The following is a 22,952-nucleotide window of genomic DNA, read 5'->3' as shown; positions in this document are numbered from 1 at the left end:
AATCAAATGTGGCATCGTGACTCGAGTGGAAACAGTTGTTGTGTCCTTTGGCAAGACACAGTGTGAATGTGGTGTGTGTGGGTGGGTTTTGGTGGATGTGGGAGGGGCCAAGTGGTGTAGATTTGTAGGCTTGTTTCAGTCAGTCTATCCCAGAGCGAGCCTGATTCATCAGCCGGTTTCACTTCGTGGAAACCGTCTGACCTCACAGTGTTAGGATTCATTCGCTTGACGGTAGGCGGGTAATTTTTTTTATTTAACCAATCACTGTTATTTGGTCGTGATGAATGTAATGCGGTGCTGACGGGGCTAACTGGTATATTAAGCTTTTCCCAAATTCCATAGAAAGAAGGGTAATAACGTCTTTCCCCTTGATGAAATTCACCAAACATTCTCTTTGTTTTGACTTTAAATCCTCGATCTTGGGAATCGTTGCCAATACAGAATATTTGGGTCTTCCATGGTCATACCAGCTTGTCAAAGCCTGATCCCATCAGATCTCAGAAGCTAAGCAGGGCCTGGTTAGTACTTGGATGGGAGACTGCTGGGAAAATTAGGTGCCACAGGGGGCGCCAGTCGTAAAAAAAAAAAAAAAAAAAAAAAAAAAAAACTGTTGTTGTGTCCTTAGGCAAGACACTTCACCCTCATTGCCTAGTATGAAAGTGGTGTGTGTGTGAGTGATGGTGGTGGTCAGAGGGGCTGATGGCGCTGATTGGCATGGCAGCCACGCTTCAGTCAGTATGCCCCAGGGCAGCTGTGGCTACAATAGTAGCTTACCATCATCAGGTGTGGAGAAAAAAAAAAAAAAAGAATCTATAATGCTCTGTAAAGCGTCTTTGTGACATATGTCTGTGAAAAGCGTTATATAAATAAAAGACTTATTTACTTACTTACTCTTCGCTGATTGGCTGGTGCCTGAACTCGCACTTCCAAAGTTTTTGCAAACCATCTAGTGTATTCCGATTCCTGACCTAGTCGCTGGAGAGAAATTAAATTGAGCGGAGGCACTAGGTGGCGCCAGCTTGACTAACAGGGAGCCACAACAGAAGGATGAAAGAGCCACATGCCTCTGGAACCGCAGTTTGCAGACCCCTGGTGTTTACAAAATGAAGCAAGAAAGTGGAGTAACAGAAATGTATGTAGAGCGGTGATAGAGACGACCAATCAGAGCCCTTACTGTCTGCGTCGCTTCCTCCCGTTGTCTGCATCACTTTGACTCGTAGTTAGAACATTTTCAGAGGTGCACGTTGGTCAACGGTTGACACAGACAATTTAACGCTGGTTCTTGAATTGGCCTTAAGTCTATTCTTTGTGGTCAAACTGTGTTAAAATTAAGATCAGATTCAACTCTAATAAGCCTCAGACAGAGCAGTGCTTACAGATAGTGTCACACCTGCAAGAAATGTTGACGAAATCTGCAAAGTATCACTCGTGATGCTGCAGTAGTTTGTAGTTGGAGCTGTCATTCATGAATTGTCTGGTTGAGGGTTTGAATCCCGCTCTGACCGGTGCATGATGTCGTTGTGTCCTCGGGCAAGACATTTTTCTTCAAACACCAAACGGCCCAAAGCGTCGTCTTCAAATCAAACGAGCTCGGACAGAGTGAGCGGCCTCTTAAACGGAGTTCAGTCGGCGTTTGCCTCGTCGTTCATTTGAATCACACACAATAAACCACAAAACCAAACGCGTCTCTGTTGCTTTTGTCCTTTTTTTTTTTTTTTTTTTCCTCGGGCCTTTGAACGCCACGTGGCCATTGTGCTGCCAGCGCTTTACTTCCAATCAATAAACACTTCAAAACAAAGAGAGGCTCAGAGCGACGGATGAAGAGAGAAGGAGAGGAGAGAGGGAAGGAGAGAAAGAGAAAGTGAGGGAGTGAGAAAAATGCAAGGGAGAGAGAAAGAAAGAGAGGAATGGAAGAGGGGGAGATAGTGAAGGAGAGAGTGAGAAAAATGGAAGGGTGGGGGAGAGAGGGAGAGAATGAAAGAGAGAAGAATGTAAGAGAGAGAGAGCGTAAGAGGGAAAGAAAAAGAAGTGTAAGAGAGAGGGGGAGGACAGAGAGAAAAACGAAGAAGTAGAAGAGAGGAGGAGGGAGAGAAGAATGGAAGACAGAAGGAGAGGAGAGAGAAGGAGTGAGAAAAAAATCAGAGAAAGAGAAAGTCAGGGAGTATGAAAAATGGAAGGGTAAGAAAGAGGGGGAAGAGAGAGAGAAAGTGAAAGAAATAGAAGAGGTGGAGGGTGAGAAGAATGAAGGAAAGAGAGGAGAGAGGGTAGGAGAGAAAAAAGGATAAAAATGTAAGGGAAGGGGGTGAAAAAAGAGCGAAAAAAGATAAAGTGGAATGGAAGAGAGGGAGGGATAGTGAGGGAGAGAGCAAGAAAAATGGAAGGGTAGGGGGAGAGAGAGAAGAAACGATGAGAGAGAAGAATGTAAAAGAGAGGGGGGTAAGAGAGAGGGAAGTAAATGTAAGAGAGAAGGAGAAAAGAGAGAGAAAGCGGAAGAAATAGAAGAGAGGAGGAGAGAGAAAAGAACAGAAGACCGAAGGAGAGGAGAGAGAGAATGAAAATGAGAAAGTGAGGGAGTGAGAAAAATGCAAGGGAGGGGGATGGAAAAAAAGAGAGAAAGAAAGTGATAGAGAGGAATGGAAGAGAGTGAGGGAGAGAGTGAGAAAATGAGAATGAGAAAAAAATTTAAGAGAGACAGGAAAAGAAATAGAAGAGGGGCAGTGAGAAAAATGGAAAAGAGAGAGAATGATAGAGAGAAAGAGAAGAATGGAAGACGGGAGAGAGAGGAAAAGTGGAGAGAATAACAGAAGAGAGAAAGAGAATGAACAAGGGAAGGAGAGAGAAGGATGTAAGAAAGGGAGAGAGAGAGAGAGAAAGACAGAGAGAAAGGGAGGGACAGCGAGACAGATTATGAAAGACAGGCAGGGAGAGAGAGAGAAGAATAGAAGAAAGAGGAGAGCGAGCATTTCATTTACTTCAAAAACATAATTAAAAAGACACAAGAATAAAAGAGCAGAGCACAGACGAGACTAAAGGTTTACATGACGCTGAATGAAAATGTGGAACGGTTTATAGAAAAGTACAGCGTCATTTTCAACAATTTCACTGGAGAGACTCAAACATGCAGAGGTGAAAAAACACCTCAGATGTTAATTATAAAGCACAAATTGGTGGCAGAGTGGTCAGTCCTCTCTGTCTTTCACGGTAAAAAGGTCCTGGGTGCATGTTCTCTGTGCTTCAGAATCTCAGTGAAACTATCCTAACCATTCATCAACCGGTTTCACTTTGTGGAAACCGTCTGACCTTGCAGCATTAAGATTCCTTCGCTCGATGGTAGGCGGGTACTTTTTTAATTTAACCAATCACTGCTATTTGGTCGTGATGTATGTAATGCGCCGGATCAGCAGCGTCCGAGTATATGCAGGCACAACAGCAAACAAAGCAGAGAATGAAAATCCTCGATCTCGGGAATCGTTGCCAACACAGAATGTCTGTCTTCGTCTACATCCATCTCGATGCTTTGTTTACTGTTGTGCTGTTCCACAAAATGAACCCAGACAGACGCTTGAGTTTGACGTCATGGCTTCACAGCTCTTCACTGATTGGCCGGTGCACCGTCTATAACTTCCAAGGTTCGTGCAAACCGTCGAGTGTATTCTGATTCCTGACCTAGTCGCTGGAGAGAAATTAAATTGAGCGGAGGCACTAGGCCGCGCCAGCCTGGCAATAGTTTCATGTTCCAAAGCCTAAAATTTTGTCTTAATGAACAGTGTTGGGAAGGTTACTTTTAAAATGTATTCCCCTACAGATTACATACTCCAAAATTTAGTTTGTAACATAATCCATTAAATTATTTAAAGTGAGTAATGTAATCTGAATACTTTGGATTACTTGGTTTGCTGTAGAGCAGCAAAGACAAGGAAATCTTCACATAAGATGTTTTGTCTGCTAAAAGACAATAAAAAGCCCAGACTTTACTTAACTGTATTAAAAATATTATTGATAGAAGAGGAGACACGTCCATGCAGCATGGTTTAATTAAATCCTGGTTTAGACCTGGTTTAGTCTTCGTTTAGTCCTGGTTTTAGACCTGGTTTCAATCCTGGTTTAGTCCTGGTTTAGACCTGGTTTTAGTCTAGTCCTGGTTTAGTCCTGGTTTTAGACCTGGTTTAGTCTTGGTTTAGACCTGGTTTTAGACCTGGTTTAGTCCTGGTTTAGTCTTGGTTTTAGACCTGGTTTAGACCTGGTTTAGTCCTGGTTTTAGACCTGGTTTAGACCTGGTTTAGTCCTGGTTTAGTGTCCGGCAATGAGTGGAATTACCAATAAAACAAAAAAAAAGGGGGGAATAGCCCAAAATGTGAAAACAGGAAAACATCGCCGTGTAATCCATTTATTTCAACCAAGTAATGGTAAACTAATTACCACTCATTAAAACAGTAACTGTAACTGAATACAGTTACTCATAATTTGTACTCTAATTACGTAACTTCAGTACATGTAATCTGTTACTCCCCAACACTGTTAATGAATCTGTAACCTTAACCTGATAGTGAAATAGTATCGATGTCAAAAATAAAACATCTGGCTCCACCCCTGTAACAAAATGACAGAAATCTAGGGAGTCCCCAGGTTTTAAACTCCATACACCTTCACTAGAATTATTTGGATAATTTCTGCTCTGGAAATACCAATCTCTGCTGAACTAAAGATAAAAAGATATCTGTCAACTTGAAAACTACCACTTCATTACATCACAAGGTGGAACAGAGAAATTTGAGCTTGTAGATGTAAACAAACTAATAATAAAGGCTTTTTCAAACATGTGTGAATGGAACAAAACTCCAGGTATGTTTTGATGAGCTAATTTTGTGTAATATAGAACCTTCAAGAATAAGTACATAAATACATAAATAATAGTAGCAAAATAAATAGATGCCTGGATCTCAAATTCAGAATAAAACTGGCAAACTTTCCTGTCTATTATTGAATCATTATATTATAAACTGTCACCTGCTCCACTGTGTCTTGGTTCAGATGAGATTTCAAACGAGCGAGTGATGAGAAAAGCTGAGAGAACACGAGCTCCTGGTCACCGATGAATCACCAAATACAATAGTGACCTGAACGCGCCGTGCTCCATTTGTTAACACCGTTCTAATCACAGCGGCTCAAATCGCTGCTTTCAAAATAACACGATCTGCAACGTTTTACTATTAAGATATTACAGGAAAAACGTGATAATTCTCCTCTGACAATAAGATTAGATAAAGAACTCTCAGGAAGACCAGGACGATCCTCTGCAGAACCGAAAGATGCAGATGGCTTTCAAACATCGGCAGGTTTGGCCGCACGAAATTCTACCATAGAATTCTGAGCTGGTCTCCACCTTTCCGTTGTTCCTTTGATATGTGCTCCTAAAACCGATACATATCTGATCTTTTGACCTGCGACTTCAGTCTGAACGGCCAAAGTGCATTCATCCACCTACACGTTATCAACAAGACACAAACGTCACTATTCTGCACTGAAGTAGGCGAAAATTGTTAATGAACTCCGTGTCACTGAAGCGAAGCACATCACCACTCACCACTCTTGGCTACATCTCCACATCCACACGTTCCTTTCAACGGATGTCGCTGCCACTGCCCCACAAAACGCCACGGCCAAAAACCTCGTCCTTCTCCTTCTCAATCTCCTCCTTAAAACGTTAAACCTTTAAAAAATTGTTCATGTTCTGGCTCCGGCATAAGAGAAACTTTAAAATCACCAGGTGCTCAATGCTCGCATCCATGTTTGGACAACTTCCGTAAACACAGAGCACGCTCACTGCGGTTGACGTCATCGTGTCTCCAGTGCACATGCGGGACACTTTCAGGCTGTTTAATGTTCACACTGGGGTCACATACAAGTCGCATTTATATGGAAATCTGAACGACCTCACAAAAACATCGGATTTCACAAAAAAATCGGAATTGAGCGTTAAGCCCTGCAGTCTGAATGTAGCCTCAGTCAGGAATCAGAATACACTAGACGGTTTGCAGGAATCCCGGAAGTTATAGACCGCACACCGGCCAATCGGAGAGGAACTGTGAAGCCATGACGTCAAACTCAAGCGCCTGTCTGGGTCCCTTTTGTGGAACAGCACAACAGTAAACAAAGTGGTCGAGATGGATGTAGACGAAGACAGACATTCTGTGTTGGCAACGCTTTCTGAGATCGAGGATTTAAAGTCGGAACAAAGAGAATGTTTGGTGAATTTTATCAATCGGTAAGACGTTATTGCCCTTTTTCATACGGGATTTGGGAAAAGCCCTGTTAGCGGCGCATTAAATAAGTCACGACCAAATAGCAGCGATTGGTTAAATAAAAAAAGTACCCGCCTATTGTCGATCGAACGAATTCTAATGTTGTGAGGTCAGACGGTTTCTACGAAGTGAAACCGGCTGATGAATCAGGATAGTCTCGGATTGAGGCAACAGACTGTCGGTTTGAATTTCCTCCATTCATACTGCTCTTCTGTCCCAGGGCTCACTCCCACCTGGCCTGTGTGAGTATGAAAGTGTGAGAAAATGTTCAAATGTGCGCGAAAGTGTGTGTTTTGTACGTTTTGAGTGCTTCAGTTTTTTCATCTTTGTATTTGAGATTGGTCCCTGCACTGAAGAGCACCAAAAAGACAGTCTTGCACAATCTCTGTACATCCAAATAGCACTCAAAAAGTTTTTCAAAGTGCGTGTTTGTTTGTGTTTGTGTTTGCATGTGCGTGTGTGTCTGTTTGTGTGGTTTACTGTAATTAAAAGTAAAAGACAAAGGCTGTTCAAAGCTGAGGTTAGTTTGACTTGAATAATCGTGTAGCCTACATAGTTATTTTTCACTTTAAGCACAGAGGCAACGCGGCAGTTTTGTGGTTCCCCAAACAAAGTAAATGGTAAAGAGTCATATTTTTATATAGCACACACTCTCATACACCGGTGTATGCATAAACTGGAGATAAGGTGGGTTAAGTGTCTTGCCCAAGGACACAAGGACAGATTCTGGGAGCTGGAATCGCACCACTAACCTGTGGCTCAGTGGATCTGACCGCTGATACAAATGACCAGGGGCAGACTAATATAAGAGATGATAAGATTTTTCTTCATATCTGCCTCTTTCTAATCATGGAAATGCCTTCTGTATAAATGTTGTTATTCGTTGTACTACTGTGTGTTTTCATGAGAGGAACAAAAATAAAAAAAATGAAATGTTTATGTTGAGAGCAAGATTCAGACAAGCACTCAACTGAGCTGCTCTAACTCCTATGAAATTTGTAATTGTAATTTGTAATTTGCATTATTTTCAGTATTTATGGATGTTCTGATCTTTCAAAAATTATTATTATTATTATTATTATTATTATTATTATTATTATTATTATTATTATTATTAGTAGTAGTAGTAGTAGTAGTAGTAGTAGTAATTGTAGTAGTAGTAGTAGTAGTAGTAGTAGTAGTAGTAGTAGTAGTAGTAGTAGTAGTAGTAGTTAGTAGTAGTAGTAGTAGTAGTAGTAGTTATATTTATTTTATTATTTATTATTATTATTATTATTATTATTATTATTATTAGTAGTAGTAGTAGTAGTAGTAGTAGTAGTAGTAGTAGTAATTGTAGTAGTAGTAGTAGTAGTATTAATTGTAGTAGTAGTAGTAGTAGTTGTAGTAGTATTAGTAGTATTGTAGTAGTAGTAGTAGTAGTAAGTAGTGTAGTAGTAGTAGTAGTAGTAGTATTTAGTTATTATTTATTTATTATTATTATTATTATTATTATTATTATTATTAGTAGTAGTAGTAGTAGTAGTAGTAGTAATTGTAGTAGTAGTAGTAGTATTTTTATTTATTTTTTTATTATTATTATTATTATTATTATTATTATTATTATTATTATTATTATTATTATTTTTTTTTAAATAAATGAGTATAGACTATAAGATGTTCATGAAGGGGGAGGGGAACTGGAAACCAATGATAAATCCTTATACAAAGATTCCCAAAGATTCCCAAAATGATGTGGGAATAAAACTGAACTGTCTCCATGTTGTGTTTCTGATTAAAACAAAACAAAACTAAACTAAACAAAACAAAAAAGAAAACCCTCACCCTCTCTCTCACCCCCCTCTCTTACAACAACAGCAACAAAAAATTGCATGTTAACGTTAAAGTGTAATTTGCGTAATATCCACATTTTAAGACAACAGGAGTATATCACAACAACTTAAAGTAGCATTTGTTCATATAAAATACACCTGATAAAAATGACATGATTGACAGATGGAGGAACATCAGCTCGTACAGTATTTCTGCAGACTGAAGCTTCAGCACCACGGACAGCGCCTGCTCTTCTCCCGGCGTCCTGTAGATGGCAGTATAACCCTCTGTAACTCCCTCTCTGAATGGGAAACCTCAGGCTGACTTATTATTATGGGATGCCTGGGAGAGTCCTGCATGTTTCAAATCCACGTCCCCCACATTTAAAGCTACATTTTATTTATGTTGTTTTAGATTTAGAAGCGCCCGGGTTAAGAAATAAAACAGTAGACTAAAGCTGCATGCATTAAAGAACTGAAATAGGGCAAGATTTGACATTTCCTGGAGAGTTTTTGAATTGTCTTGATGTATTTCAGGACTGTAAGACATTATTGACATTAACTAAACCAGGACTAGATCTTTACTACACCAGGGCTGTGTCTCAATTCCCTTTCCTCGCTTCCTTCTCTGTTTCCTTTCAGCTGTTCATCAAATGTGTCAAATTAAGTGTTGTCCGAAAGAAAACAACAAAAGGAAGGAGTAAACATGTGGACGCTTTATATCCTTTCTCCTCTCTGTGTCTCCTCTGTGGGCGGGACTTCCTTACCCGTTTCCTGCAGAATCGAGGAGAGGAATCAAGGAGAAGGAAGCGAGGAGACAGAAATGAGATGCGGCCCATGACAGATCCAGACCAAACGTGGGAGTAAACCAGGACCAAACCAGGACTAGTCTATGTTTCATACTCTAACCAGACTGGAGTGCTGGAAAATCTGTGTATCATTCATTTATTTGTTTTTCAAAATAAAACCAAAAATAAGAAAATGAAAAAAACAACAACTATTTTCTTCAATATTCATCTTCAAAACCAAAATGGAAAAACACATAACGATTTGCTTTTTCAAATTTTCAATTTTGTGTTTAAATGAATAATGGAAAAAACTGATAACGGCCCATTTATCTGACTTAAATTGCAACTAAAATAGGACTGAACCAGATCTAAACCAGGTCTAAATCAGGACTAAAGCAGGACTAAACCAGGTCTAAACCAGAACTGAACCAGAACTGAACCAGGTCTGAACCAGGTCTAAACCAGGACTAATCCAGAACTAAACTAGGTCTAAACCAGGACTGAACCAGGACTAAACCAGGACTAAATCAGAATTAAACCAGGTCTAACCCAGAATTGAACCAGGGCTGAACCAGGACTGAACCAGGTCTAAATCAGGACTAAACCAGAACTAAACCAGGACTAAACCAGATCTAAACCAGAACTGAACCAGTCTCAGTCCTGGTCTGGTCTGGTCTCAGTTTTGATCACCTGACAGTGTACGTGGGCGCACCTCCGGACCCTTCCCCACACTCAGTCCTGGTTCAGTCCTGTTTTAGTCCTGGTTCAGTCCTGTTTTAGTCCTGGTTCAGTCCTGTTTTAGTCCTGGTTCAGTCCTGTTTTAGTCCTGGATCAGTCTGGCATCGCAGTTTAAATCACAGAAACAGGAAGAAATAGTTTTTGTTTGTTTTGTTTTTTTCCCTTATTTTTGGTTTTATTTTGAAAAACGAATGAACGAACGATACAAGGCTTCTGGAAACTCATCACAAGATCTCCCTCTCCAGATCTCAAAATACTTGGTTCCACCTTGTGATGTCATCAGATGATAATCAAGGAAGTGCTCCATTATGTGTGTGTGTGTGTTTTTTTTAAGCCATACATTTTACACACACCGGATTAATATTTTGGACTAAACTGCAAACTAAACTTGGACTGGACCTTGACTGAACCACGACTAGAACAGAACCAAACCAAGACCAAACAAGAAACCACGGCACCAGAGCCAAAAGATTCATGTCAGGAGTGCTGGAATTGATCTAGGGACCATTTGGCAAAGAGCAGTCTGTCCTTCGGCTGCAACAATTAATCAAAATAATTGTGACCAGTGAACTATTAAAATAATTGTGATGGTAATATAATTGTTATCTGGACTGAACAGACTGTAAAACACATCCCAACACAGCAGCACGAGTCAATCAGAAAAACAGAACTAGTTTGTTTTAAACAGTTTGCAGTGCTCCAAAGTTACTCCTCACTTGCCTTATACATTCAGAACATCCTTATTATTCATGACACAGCTCTCAGAGACTAAAATGTTGCCTCAGTGGTAAAAATAACAACAACTAGCATGCTACCACACATTTCCTGATTATCAGACAGTAAAACTCTTGTTTAGTCAGACAGTACACAGCAGATTCCCATCAGTGGGACGGGAACTAGGGCCAAACTGGGGAACCAGGGGAACTGTGAGCTCCCACACAGACGCTCTACATTTGGACAAAGTGTGTCTCAGTCAGAGGCTCTAAGTTCTGGAACAGTCTCCCATTATCAATAAGAGAGACTCCAACACTTATAAATCCCACGTGAAACAGTGGCTAAAGGAAAACCAGACTTGTGGACATTTTTAATGTATAACTGTCACTTGTTATTGTTTTTTTCTCTGTTAAGTTTGAGGTGCCACTTGATGGAAATGAGCATTTTTGCTATAATCTGTCATATTTACACTGCAATGTTCCATCCATCCATTTTCTTCCATTTTATCCTGGGCCAGGTCACAGAGGCAGCAGTCCAACCAGGGACTCCCAGACTTCCCTTTCCCCGCACACTTCCTTCAGCTCCTCTGGGGGACCCCAAGGTGTTCCCAGGCCAACTGAGAGACATAGTCCCTCCAGCGCGTCCTGGGTCTTCCCCGTGCCCAGAACACCTCCCGAGGAAAGCGGCAAGGAGGCATCCGGAACAGATGCCCGAGCCACCTCAACTGGCTCCTCTCGACGTGAAGGAGCAGCGGCTCTACTCAGAGCTGCTCCCTTGTGACTGAGCTCCTCACTCTTTCTCTAAGGGAGCGCCCCTGCGGAGGAAACTCATTTCGGCCGCTTGTATCCTCGATCTCGTCCTTTTGGTCATTACTGCAGTGTTGTAGATGTTAATCAATATCCCTCTTAAATAAATAAATAAATAAATAAATCTGATCTCAAGAGCTGCTCATACAATCAATCTGTTCTAGTGCACTTTTTGCTCAAACACAAGGGAAGAATCGGGTACAGGGCCTTTAACTATTTTTCCTTAAAGGTTCTAAATGACAGTAAATGGACTCTTGTGAGCTTTAATCCATATTAGAATGTTGTTACCTTCCTCAAAACATATCTGGAGTTGTGTTTTGTTTCATTCACACATGTTTGAATAAGTCTTTACTATTATGATTAGTCTGTCTATATCTCCAAAGCTCAAAACAGCTACTTTTGACCTTTTGTTTAGTAGAGATTCAAAATTGCAAGGCTGAAATGATTAAAATGATTCTAGTGAAGGTGTATGGAGTTTAAAAACACAGTGGAGCACTTCCTGTATTACCACATAACACTTGTGATGAGGAAATATCATAACATAGATCAGAAAATAGCGTAATATTTGTCCTTTAATGCAACTTTTCCCCACTAACTTTCTTGATTTTTATAGAAGCACTTTATTTCCAGGGAATCTTTGTATCTCGGTGCTTAAAGCAGTTTGGGGCTCTGTTGGTTCAGTGAGTTCTTTGCTTGGGTACGGTTTCGTCCGCTCTTACCAATAGATCAGATTGTCACTTGTAATTCTCCATCTCCTCCATCTCTGGCTGTCTGTGCGCCCTTGCCTCCAAAGGACACAGGGTTTGGAGTGATTGACTATGACCTCCATAATACCACTGTCATTGCTTGAGATATGCCTAGAACATATGCTGCAGATACGGGCCCGTGTGGAAACAATTACAGGGCCTACAAGATAAAGAGTACGCATTAGTGTCCCGGGAACTGATACGGACTGGTGCGGTGTAAAGCTGGTATGCAGATCGGCTCATTTGGGTGTTACTTGTGTTGTTGTTGGGCCCGGTGAAGCAGAAGTAAACAGCAAGGCCAAAAATTCAAGTTAATGCATCTGATATAAAAATGTGTTCAACAGATACATATGTACTCTAGTTTATGAAACTGTTTACCTTTTTCTGTACCATTTTTGGTTCTAAAGTTACATAAGTTTTAAACAGACCATGTATGAAACATGGAACAAAAACTATTTCCCAAATTTCAAAGACCTGCAAATCATGTAAATAAATGGATGTATTTGATCATATCTTGTGTTATATAGCGCTTTTCCACCTTCAAGGTGCTCAAAGCACTTTACAACAAGGAACCACTCACCCATTCACACATACATTCACACACCAGTGTACGCAGACACTGTGGGCAAGGTGGCTTAAGTGTCTTGCCCAAAGACACAATGACAGCATTCATTTGTGGGAGCTGGAATCACAACCTGACCTGTGGGTTAGTGGATCTGACTGCTTATGTCGAGAGCTGTGGGCGAATGCTCTACAACTGAGCTATTGCCATTATTCGATCTTTGAACTGTTGATGAAGGTACATGATTTTTCAAAAAAAATGTATTTAAAATGATAAAAATTTGCTTGGAAGGACTGACATATTTTATAGAAATAGTTACTTTTCATTTTGAAGTAATATTAAAGTATTCAGAAGAAAAACGTAGACAAATTATGCAAAACCATGCACCTTCTACTTGCTCACACAATTTTCCCTCCGTTACTTTTCCCTCTGTTACCATGACCTTTCTTAATAAAAAATCTCATGAGTCAAAAAGTCAGAGGTTTTTCAACCTAATCTTGTACCATATGGTAGAAAACTATATGAAGCAAATATTCAAACCAGTTTGTTAAGGATATGTAAGTGAGAACCAAGAGTTATCACTGTTTGGATTTATTGCCCAAAAAGTGCTGCATATTTCATTCCCTCCGTTACCGACATGAATTTTAAAATTTTTTGTCAACAACTTGAAAGAATATCACAGGTTTAACTTTACCCTGTTGGAGTGTAACTCTTTCCTACATTCTGATACCTTATTTATTTCAATAGTCCCTTTAGTTTCTGAATAAGAGACATTTGAATGTAAAAAATCTGCCCCTGTTTCCCTCCGTTACCACTTAACCGAACCCTGTTGTCATTTTTATCTCCTGTAAATACATGAAAAATCTCCCATTTCAATGATCATGATGTCCTGAGTGATGTGATGTCATTTTGGCTTCATTTATGTAACTTTCAAAGATGCTTAACGTTGTATTATTCCGTATAATTTATTCACTCCATACTCTGGTGGCCACAGCTGCCACAGGTCAAACTAACATAAATAAGGCTGCCAATTTGCACCATCGGCCCCTCCGACTACACACAGTTGTCTTTTTGATTGGATTCATATTTTATTTTAGAATAAATGAAAAAACACAAAGTTGTATATTGAATAGTTGATCACGCAGCGGGACTCCACTCACAGTAAAAGTCATTCCAAAAGACGGCATGGTTCCACAAATAAAACAATGAAATGTTTATTAATTGAAAACACAAGACCAGTGGAGTGTTTCTATAAATGCTGAAGAATATTTTCAAAAAGTGCAGCCATCAAACTTAAAAATTCACTGTGAAATTTCTTTTGGTGGCAGGTGCGGCACCTGTCTCTATGGGGATGTTATTGATTTGCCTGTAATGTACAAAAGTATCAACATGTCTCGCAGTCATTCATTACAGGACTAATCCTTTTTGATAAACACATATGTTACAGTGCACCTCTCTCTGGATCGACTGATAGTTTTAATGCCTTATTGTGGAATATTGCAGCCAAAGCATTAACGTAACTATGGAGACAGGCAGGTGGCAAACAGAACCAAACCAACCCAAAGAGTTTTTGTATTTTCCGGGATATTAGACGCGCTCTTAAGCCTTCAACCCCATCAAAAAACGACTGCGCCCCACAATCCAGAGCGCCCTAGACACGAATCACGACTTCAGTAAACTACAAAGCCGCACCACCCGCAGCGCACGCAAACACACACGGAGCAGACAGCGACCGCACAACGAAAAACACCCGCAGACACACTCATCACTCCACGCCGACGAGGAACGGAACGGAGGAACGAACCGAAAAAGCGAGCGCGATGTGCCGCTTCTAGACACGACTGAACAACTGAGTCACCGTGAACGCGCCAAACAAAGTCCCACTGACGCATCCAACTGTTGTGTTTCGTTTAAAGGTTGTATAGAGGATTTTTTAAGGGAAGCGAAATACAGCGACCGTCCTTTTTCAAATGTTGTGCATGTGTGACACCTCCTTCCTCAGTAGAAACATCTCCTCCTCCCGCCTCTTTACTCTAGAAATCACATTTGTTTACATCCAGTGCATGTTCAGAATTACTAATTAATTATTAATATAAGAAGTGACCTGCCTAGAAATATTTTAGCGACCGACGCGTCACTTTTTAGACCCTTCGGACTTTCTTTTGCGGCGAACTGGTCGTGGATTCTCGTCCGCCATCGCAACAAACTTTGTGCAAATTGCGAGGAAGCTACAGTTTGAAAAAGCCTCAAAGAACCGCTGCATAAACCACGTAATCCCCGAGCGCCGGCGAGTCAGTTACACTAAAAATGTAGGGAGTTTGACTGACAACCTAACAGCCAATAGAAAAAGAGGGAGCCTCGTTTTCTATTGGCTGATGTTTATCTGGCCTCACTACGTCCACTACTGATAGATTTTCATTCTTTCTTTTTTTTTTCGGTCATCATAATTAAAAGGCTGCTGCATCTCTGTAATGGTATTTTAAACTTTCAATGACAATTTCAAACAAAAACAAAAAATCCTCCATACAACCTTTAAAGTCCGGTGTGGTTTATTTGTGAAAAAAGTTCAAAGATAGACCATTTAATGACAGTGCGTCTTATAATCCAGAGCGCCTAATAGTGCAGAAAATACGGTAGATAGAGTGCATCCTTTTCCTTGCCTCGGACTGCACCTGGAGCAGCTGCAGCTCACCTGGTGCAGTGTGGGTCTGGTCTTATTGCTGTGACAGTCACATGAGGACTGGAGCTCTACTGTGGTCTGAAGGCTGCACAGAGATCACATTTTCACGCGATAACTAGTTCATTTATGAAGAGAAAAGACTGTGGTCACTCTGGCGTCCTGCAAAAATATACTCCAACTGAACTGATCTGTTGGAGTATATTTTTGCAGGATGCCAGAGGACGTATCTGGGGTGAAGGAAGTCTGGGAGTTCCTGCTCAGACTGCTGCCCCCGCAACCCGGCCCCGGATAAGCGGAAGAAAATGGATGGATGGATGAATTGATCTGGAGCTCTGACGGCACCACTGGACAGTCTGATCTCCTCTCAGTTCTTTTAACGATACGGAGACCCCACGACCACCAGACTAGAGCTGCATCATGTGTAATCTGAGGTCGGGGTCACTGTAAGAAGGCTTGCCTCATCAAAAACCTGACTCTTGGCCTGGAGAAGGACCTCCTCCTGCTTGTTTCAATGGAAATGTTGTTCCTTGTGTATAATATTCCACGGTATGACATAAAACCTGTCTCTCTCCATACAGAATGTTCTTGAACTTTCCATTTCAGTGGAATCCTGCAGCTGACATGCCACCTACAGAAAGTTACATACTGTACTTTTAAATAATTAAAGGAAAAATTTACTTATTCGGAATAAAGTCAACATGTAACTAACTAAATAACTCCGAGAAAAAGCCTCACATCACCTCAAAAATCACTGTCCTCACCTCTCTCAGACTCTACAGGACTACAGCAGCAGACTGGAGCAGAGCGGAGGAGCTTTGGGTTAATCTCTGGTTCTGAGTTCTCATTGAGTTTGCGTGAGTGCTGCTGCTGCTGCTGCTGCTCCTTTGTCTCTTTGTTCCTTTAAGCTGCCTCAGACCGGCCTCACTCACTCACAGGTTAATGCACAAGAGCCTGAGATGACCACCACCTCCCTCCCTTCCTCCCTCGGCGCTCTGGATTTGAATGCTCCTCAAAATGTACCAAAATGGAGGATAATATGGATGTGAAAGCAAAATTCAAACATGTTTATATTAAATGTTACCTGTTTTGACTAATACATCTGAATTGTGAAGAGCTATAGCCTCACTTTTTTTAGTTATACTGTATGGTACAAATTAAGATAATGGGTAACACTTTATAATAACTACACCTTATGTAGCCTTAATAAAGCATGAACAAAGACTCAATTAATAATGATTCACGCTTAGTAACTACTTAATTACAACCTGAATTAGCACTTAATTTGCACTTAATTCGCCTGTGCTGTAAATAGTAACTCAATACTTCTTAATTACTCATGAACGAACCATGTATGTTTACAAATGTATATTTAAGTACACATTCAGTGTTGGGAAGGTGACTTTTAAAATGTATTCCCCTACAAATTACAGATTACATACCCCAAAATGTAGTTTGAAACGTAATCCATTAAATTACTTAAAGCGAGTAACGTAATCTGAATACTTTGGATTACTTGATTTGCTGTAGAGAAGCAAAGAAGAGGAAATGTTCACATGAGATGTTTTGTCTGATAAAAGAAAATAAAAAGCCCAGGCTTTACTTAACCCAATTAAAAATAGTATTTATAGAAGACGAGGAGACATGGTCTGCACAGCATGATTTAGTCCTGTTAAATCCTGTTTGAGACATAGTTTAGACCTGGTTTTAGTCCTGGTTTAGTCCTGTTTTAGTCTTGAATTAATCTTGGTTTAGACATGGTTTAGTCCTGATTTAGTCCTGATTTAGTCCTAGTTTAGACCTAGTTTAGAGCTGGTTTTAGACCTGGTTTAGTCTTGAATTAATCCTGGTTTAGACGTGGTTTAGTCCTGGTTTAGATCTGGTTTTAGACCTGGTTTAGACCTGGTTTGGACATGGCTTACACCTGATTTAGTCCTGGTTTAGTCTTGAATTAATCTTGGTTTAGACATGGTTTAGTCCTGGTTTAGTCCTAGTTTAGACCTAGTTTAGAGCTGGTTTTAGACCTGGTTTAGTCTTGAATTAATCCTTTAGACGTGGTTTAGTCCTGGTTAAGATCTGGTTTTAGACCTGATTTAGTGTCCGACAATGAGTGGAATTACCAAAAAAAAAAAAAAAAAAAGGGATATAGCCCCAAATGTGAAAAAAGGAAAATACCGCCATGTAATCCATTTATTTCAACAAAGTAACTGTAATCTAATTACCGCTCACTTAAACAGTAACTGCAACCGAATACAATTACTCATAATTTGTACTCTGATTACGCAGCTCTGGTACATGTAATCTGTTACTCCCCAACACTGTATACATTTGAGCATTTATTAATGATTATTAACCTATGAGAGAATGATTTACTAATAATGCAATGATCATTCAGGCAGCTGTTATCTGTTAGTTAAGTCTTTCTGAGAGCTTTTCTAAACTGAAGACGAATTACACTTTATTAAACATTTATTAAGGTTGGTCAAATTCCAAAGAAACAATAATGCATTACTAGTAAATCATTCTCTCATGGCTTACTAATCATTAATAAATGCTCAAATGTGAACTTAAATATACATTTGTAAACATGCAAATGGTTAGTTCATGAGTAATTAAGAAGTATTGAGTTACTATTTACAGCACAGGCGAATTAAGTGCAAGTTAAGTGCTAATTCAGGTAGTAATTAAGTAGTTACTAAGCGTGAATCATTATTAATTAAGTCTTTGTTCATGCTTTATTAAGGCTTAATAAGGTGTAGTTATTATAAAGTGTTACCAGATAAGGCTTATGACTGTAATATTAGTCATATTTTTGGTCAGTTCTTTATGGTCAGATTGTGTTAAAACAAAGCTCAGAATAAAGTCTAACTCGAGTAACAGAGCTTGAGACAGAAGTGTGTGAACTTCTACTGTGTACATTTGTCTTTATTGTTTGTATTTATGTTTGACAGTGTCTGTGAAAAAGAATTTCCCCCGGGGACAATAAAGGTCTGTCTAACAGTGCCTCCAGCGAGCTTTACTACTCTACTCTGTACATGTGGAGTCTGAATAATGACCTGACTTATTTTAGTTCCACCGTGTTGTATGAATTAAGATGGATCGACTACAGCGTCTTTCCAGTTACTTTTCTGGCGAGTGTCCATATTCTTGTTTGTTTATATCTTTTGCTTTGGCTGAAATGTTCCGCAGTATGACTTTGAACTCATCTACAAGTGACACCACCAAGCAGGTCAAGTTACAGGCCCAATCTGTGGACCAGAGCGGGACTGAGACCGAGACCAGACCGGGATCAAACCGGGACCAGACCGGGACCAGGCCGGGACCAGAGCGGGACCAGAGCGGGACTGAGACCAGACCAGGACCAGAGTAGAACTGAGACCGACACCAGACCAGGACCTAGCCCGGGACCAGACCGGGACTAGACCGAGACCGACACCAGACCAGGACCAGACCGGGACCAGACCGGGACTAGACCGAGACAGAGACCAGACCAGGACCAGGCCGGGACCAAACCGGGACCAGAGCGGGACTGAGACCGAGACCAGACCAGGACCAGAGCAGGACCAGACCGGGACCAGAGCGGGACTGAGACCAGACCAGGACCAGGCCGGGACCAGAGCGGGACTGAGACCGAGACCAAACCAGGACCAGAGCAGGATTCAGACAGAGACCAGACCGGGATCAGACCAGGACCAGACCGGGACCAGAGCGAGACTGAGACCAAGACCAAACCAGGACCAGAGCAGGATTGAGACAGAGACCAGACCGGGGTCAGACCGGGACCAGACCGGGATCAGACCGGGACCAGAGCAGGACCAGACCGAGCTTGAGACCAGGCAGGGACCAGACCAGGACCAGACCGAAGGCTGGTCCCAGTCTCAATCCCGCTCTGGTCCCTGTCTCAGTCCCGCTCTGGTCCCGCTCTGGTCCTGGACCTGGATCAGTCCTGGTTCAGTTCGTATGCGGCTCAAAAGTCCGACATCTCAGTCACAGAAGTCACGTAAACGGGAAACGGCCGTTATCCGTTTTTTCCATTCTTCATTTAAACACAAAATCAAAAACTTAAAAAAACGAATCATTATCTGTTTTTTCATTTTGGTTTTGGACACAAATAATAAAGAAAATAAATTGTTTTTTCATTTTCTTATTTTTGGTTTTATATTGAAAAACGAATGAACGAGTGATACACAGATTTCAGACTTTCATTAAAAGATCAGATACAGGTCACATAGGGACAAAAAAATCTGATTTGGGTCATTGTGATCATTGTGGTGAATAATTAGGACACTCTGAGTTTATAAGGTAAGCGAGGAATAACTTTGGACCACTGCAAACCGTAAAAATCAGAGCAATTTTGAGTTTTGTACCAAGATCAAGTAATAAACCTACAAAAATCCTGAGTCCAGCTGAACAATCCGTCTCCCTGTTAACACAAAACACAAGGTATCTGAATAGAAACACACCTGGGTTAACGTATTTCATGACATTTGACCATGTTTAGGTAATACCTTTTATGGCATGAAATATAAAGACGCATAATTGAAATATCCAGAGGGCAGATTATAAAACATGGGAGCAACATGGCGGAACACCTCTCTACATTTTCTATCATCATGAATAACTAATGAGAAATGTGCAATAACTCATCAGGCCAGACAAAGTACAGAGGAGGAGGAATAATGCTTTCAAGATGGAATTCAAATTGTTGTTTTCAGGTATGCTAATTAGAATATCAAGTACGTTACTCATCAGAGACAACGCATAATGAGACGCTAAAAATAAAATAGAGGAAACAGACATTTTTAAAGGTGCATCGCGTAACTTTTCTAGTGGAGGGGCTGCTTCCTACGAGCTGGCATTAAACAGTGTTGGGGAGTAACAGATTACATGTACCGGAGTTATGTAATCAGAGTACAAATTATGAGTAACTGTATTCGGTTACAGTTACTGTTTCAGTGAGTGGTAATTGGATTACAGTTACTTTGTTGAAATGATTTTCCTGTTTTCACATTTTGGGCTATATCCCCCTTTTTTCTTTTTTTCCACTCATTGCCAGAAACTAAACTAGATCTAAACTAGACCTAAACCAGGTCTAAACCAGGTCTAAAACCAGGACTAAACCAGGACTAAACCAGGACTAAACCAGGTCTAAACCAGGTCTAAAACCAGGTCTAAACCAGGACTAAACCAGGACTAAACCAGGACTAAACCAGGTCTAAACCAGGTCTAAACCAGGTCTAAACCAGGACTAAACCAGGACTAAACCAGGACTAAACCAGGTCTAAACCAGGTCTAAAACCAGGTCTAAACCAGGACTAAACCAGGATTAAACCAGGACTAAACCAGGACTAAAGCAGGACTAAACAAGAACTAAACCAGCACTAAACCAGGACTAAAACAGGATTTAACAGAACTAAATCAGGACAAAAGCAGAACTAAACCAGCACTAAACCAGGACTAAACCAGGACTAAACCAGGTCTAAACCAGGTCTAAACCAGGTCTAAAACCAGGTCTAAAACCAGGTCTAAATCAGGACTAAACCAGGACTAAACCAGGTCTAAACCAGGACTAAACCATGCCATGCGGACCATGTCTCCTCCTCTTCTATCAATAATATTTTCAATTTGGTTCAGTAAAGTCTCGGCTTTTTATTTTCTTTTAGCAAACAAAACATCTTGTGTGACGAGTTCATCGTCTTTGCTTCTCTACAGCAAATCAAGTAATCCAAAGTATTCAGATTACATTACTCACTTTAAGTAATTTAATGGATTACGTTACAAACTACATTTTGGGGTATGTAATCTGTAATCTGTAGGGGAATACATTTTAACTTTTTAACCTTCCCAACACTGGCATTAAACTTATCTACTCTTATCTTGTATTTTGGAGAGTACTGATGAATTTATAGCTCAACGACACTTGGCGCTGAAGAATCATATGCTTGTTTCCATGGAGATGTTAGTGCTTTACTTGAAATGTACTTGAAATGTTCCATGGTGTGGCATTAAACTTACAGCATGTATTTAAAGGGCTCATATTACGCTCTTGTGTCATTTCCTCATCAAACATCCTGAGTTAATAAACAAATCAACATTCTGAGTTCTTCGTTCAAGCAAAAAACGCTCTACTTTGTGATGTGGTAATACAGGAAGTGCTCCACTGTGTTTTTAAACTCCATACACCTTCACTAAAAAATTTAATTTGGGTAATTTCAAGCCCTGGAATTTCCAATCTCGACTAAATCAAAGGTAAAAGGAGTTGTTATCTTGAAAACTAACACTACATCATGCAGCATCAAAAGGTGGAACAGAGTGTTTTGAGCTTTGGAGATGTAGACAGACTAATAATAAAGTGCGTGAATGAAACAAAACACAACTCCAGGTGTGTTTTTGAGGAGGTAAAAACATTATAACATGGCTTAAAGAGACAGTCTGGAATTTTGGACACTTTTTAAAATATTCCATCCAGTCCTTGTATTTGCAGAGGTCGCTGGTGTTAGACTAGTGCATGTCAATGGCCATAGTTATCCTGCCACTAAAAACAGTCTTACCCACTCCACAAAACACCCGAAGAAAATCTGTTATTACACCAGACTGTCCATGTGAATGTCTGTGTTGATAGAATCATTTTAGAAGTAAAAACAACCTTGCATTTGAAGGATTTATGTCTGAGCAGCAGCAGCGAGTTGTACTTACTGAGAGAAAGCTCAGCAGAGACGGACTGATGTCACCCAGCACCTATCTTACCAGCAAAGTGAAATTCCGCTGCTGCTGAGAAAGTAGTCCCTCAACATGCGACGATTCATGAGGTTAGTTTTATTTCAAACATTATTCTCTCAACACAGAAATTTACATTGAGTCTGGTGTAATAATAGATTTGCTTTGGGTGTTTTTTGGAGTGGGTACGGATAATAAGGCAGGATAACTATGGCCATTTTAAATTAAATTATCATTACTATTTTACTTAGTCTCCATCTGATCTTAGCTCTCCATTTTTATTTTTACTATAAACTTTAGGAACTTTATGTTTGTGAGTTTTTGTTTAAATTGCTGTATATATGGATGAAACAAGGAGGTGGGGGTGGAGTTGCTGTTGTTTTTAATTATTGTCATTTTTCTATTGGATGTGAAGGACGTTGTACTACATTTCAAATGTGTAAAAAGTGCAATAAAAATAAAGTATGATTGATTAAATGATTGATTGATTGACATGCACTAGTCTAGCACCAGTGACCTCTGCAAATACAAGGACTGGATGGAATATTTAAAAAAGTGTCTCCACATGTCTCCAACACTCTGGATCACTAGGAAATGAGACCCTATGTCCAAAATTCAGTCCACTAAAACATTTTGTGTAATATAGAACCTTTAATCATATTCATATCATTTGTGTTGCTCAAAAATGTGAGCAGGATCGCTTCTCTGTAGATCTGAAACTTGATCACCTGGCAGTATTTCATTCGATGTCACCTCCAAACAGATATAGATAAGTTTAATACAACACTGTGGAACATGCCAGACAAAGCAATAACATCTCCACGGAGACAAGCATGTAGTGGACTAAAAGAACTACTACGACTGTACTATTTTTGTCCCTGGTGGTTTACCTGTGGCCATTCAAATGCAGCAGCGTCTCATTGGCCGTGGCAGATTTAGACACGTCGTGCCTGAGGTGAACACATGATCGATGTCGCAGAGAAAACATGTTCCCGAGCCGAGGGAGACACAGAGGGAGACACAGAGGGAGACACAGAGGGAGACACAGAGGGAGACACAGAGGGGGACACAGAGGGAGACACAGAGGGAGA

Source organism: Boleophthalmus pectinirostris, unplaced genomic scaffold (assembly GCF_026225935.1).
Source record: "Boleophthalmus pectinirostris isolate CB_2022bp ecotype Guang Dong unplaced genomic scaffold, ASM2622593v1 HiC_scaffold_6, whole genome shotgun sequence".
Classification (NCBI taxonomy): Eukaryota; Metazoa; Chordata; class Actinopteri; order Gobiiformes; family Gobiidae; genus Boleophthalmus; species Boleophthalmus pectinirostris.
Note: the sequence above shows the minus strand (reverse complement) of the source record.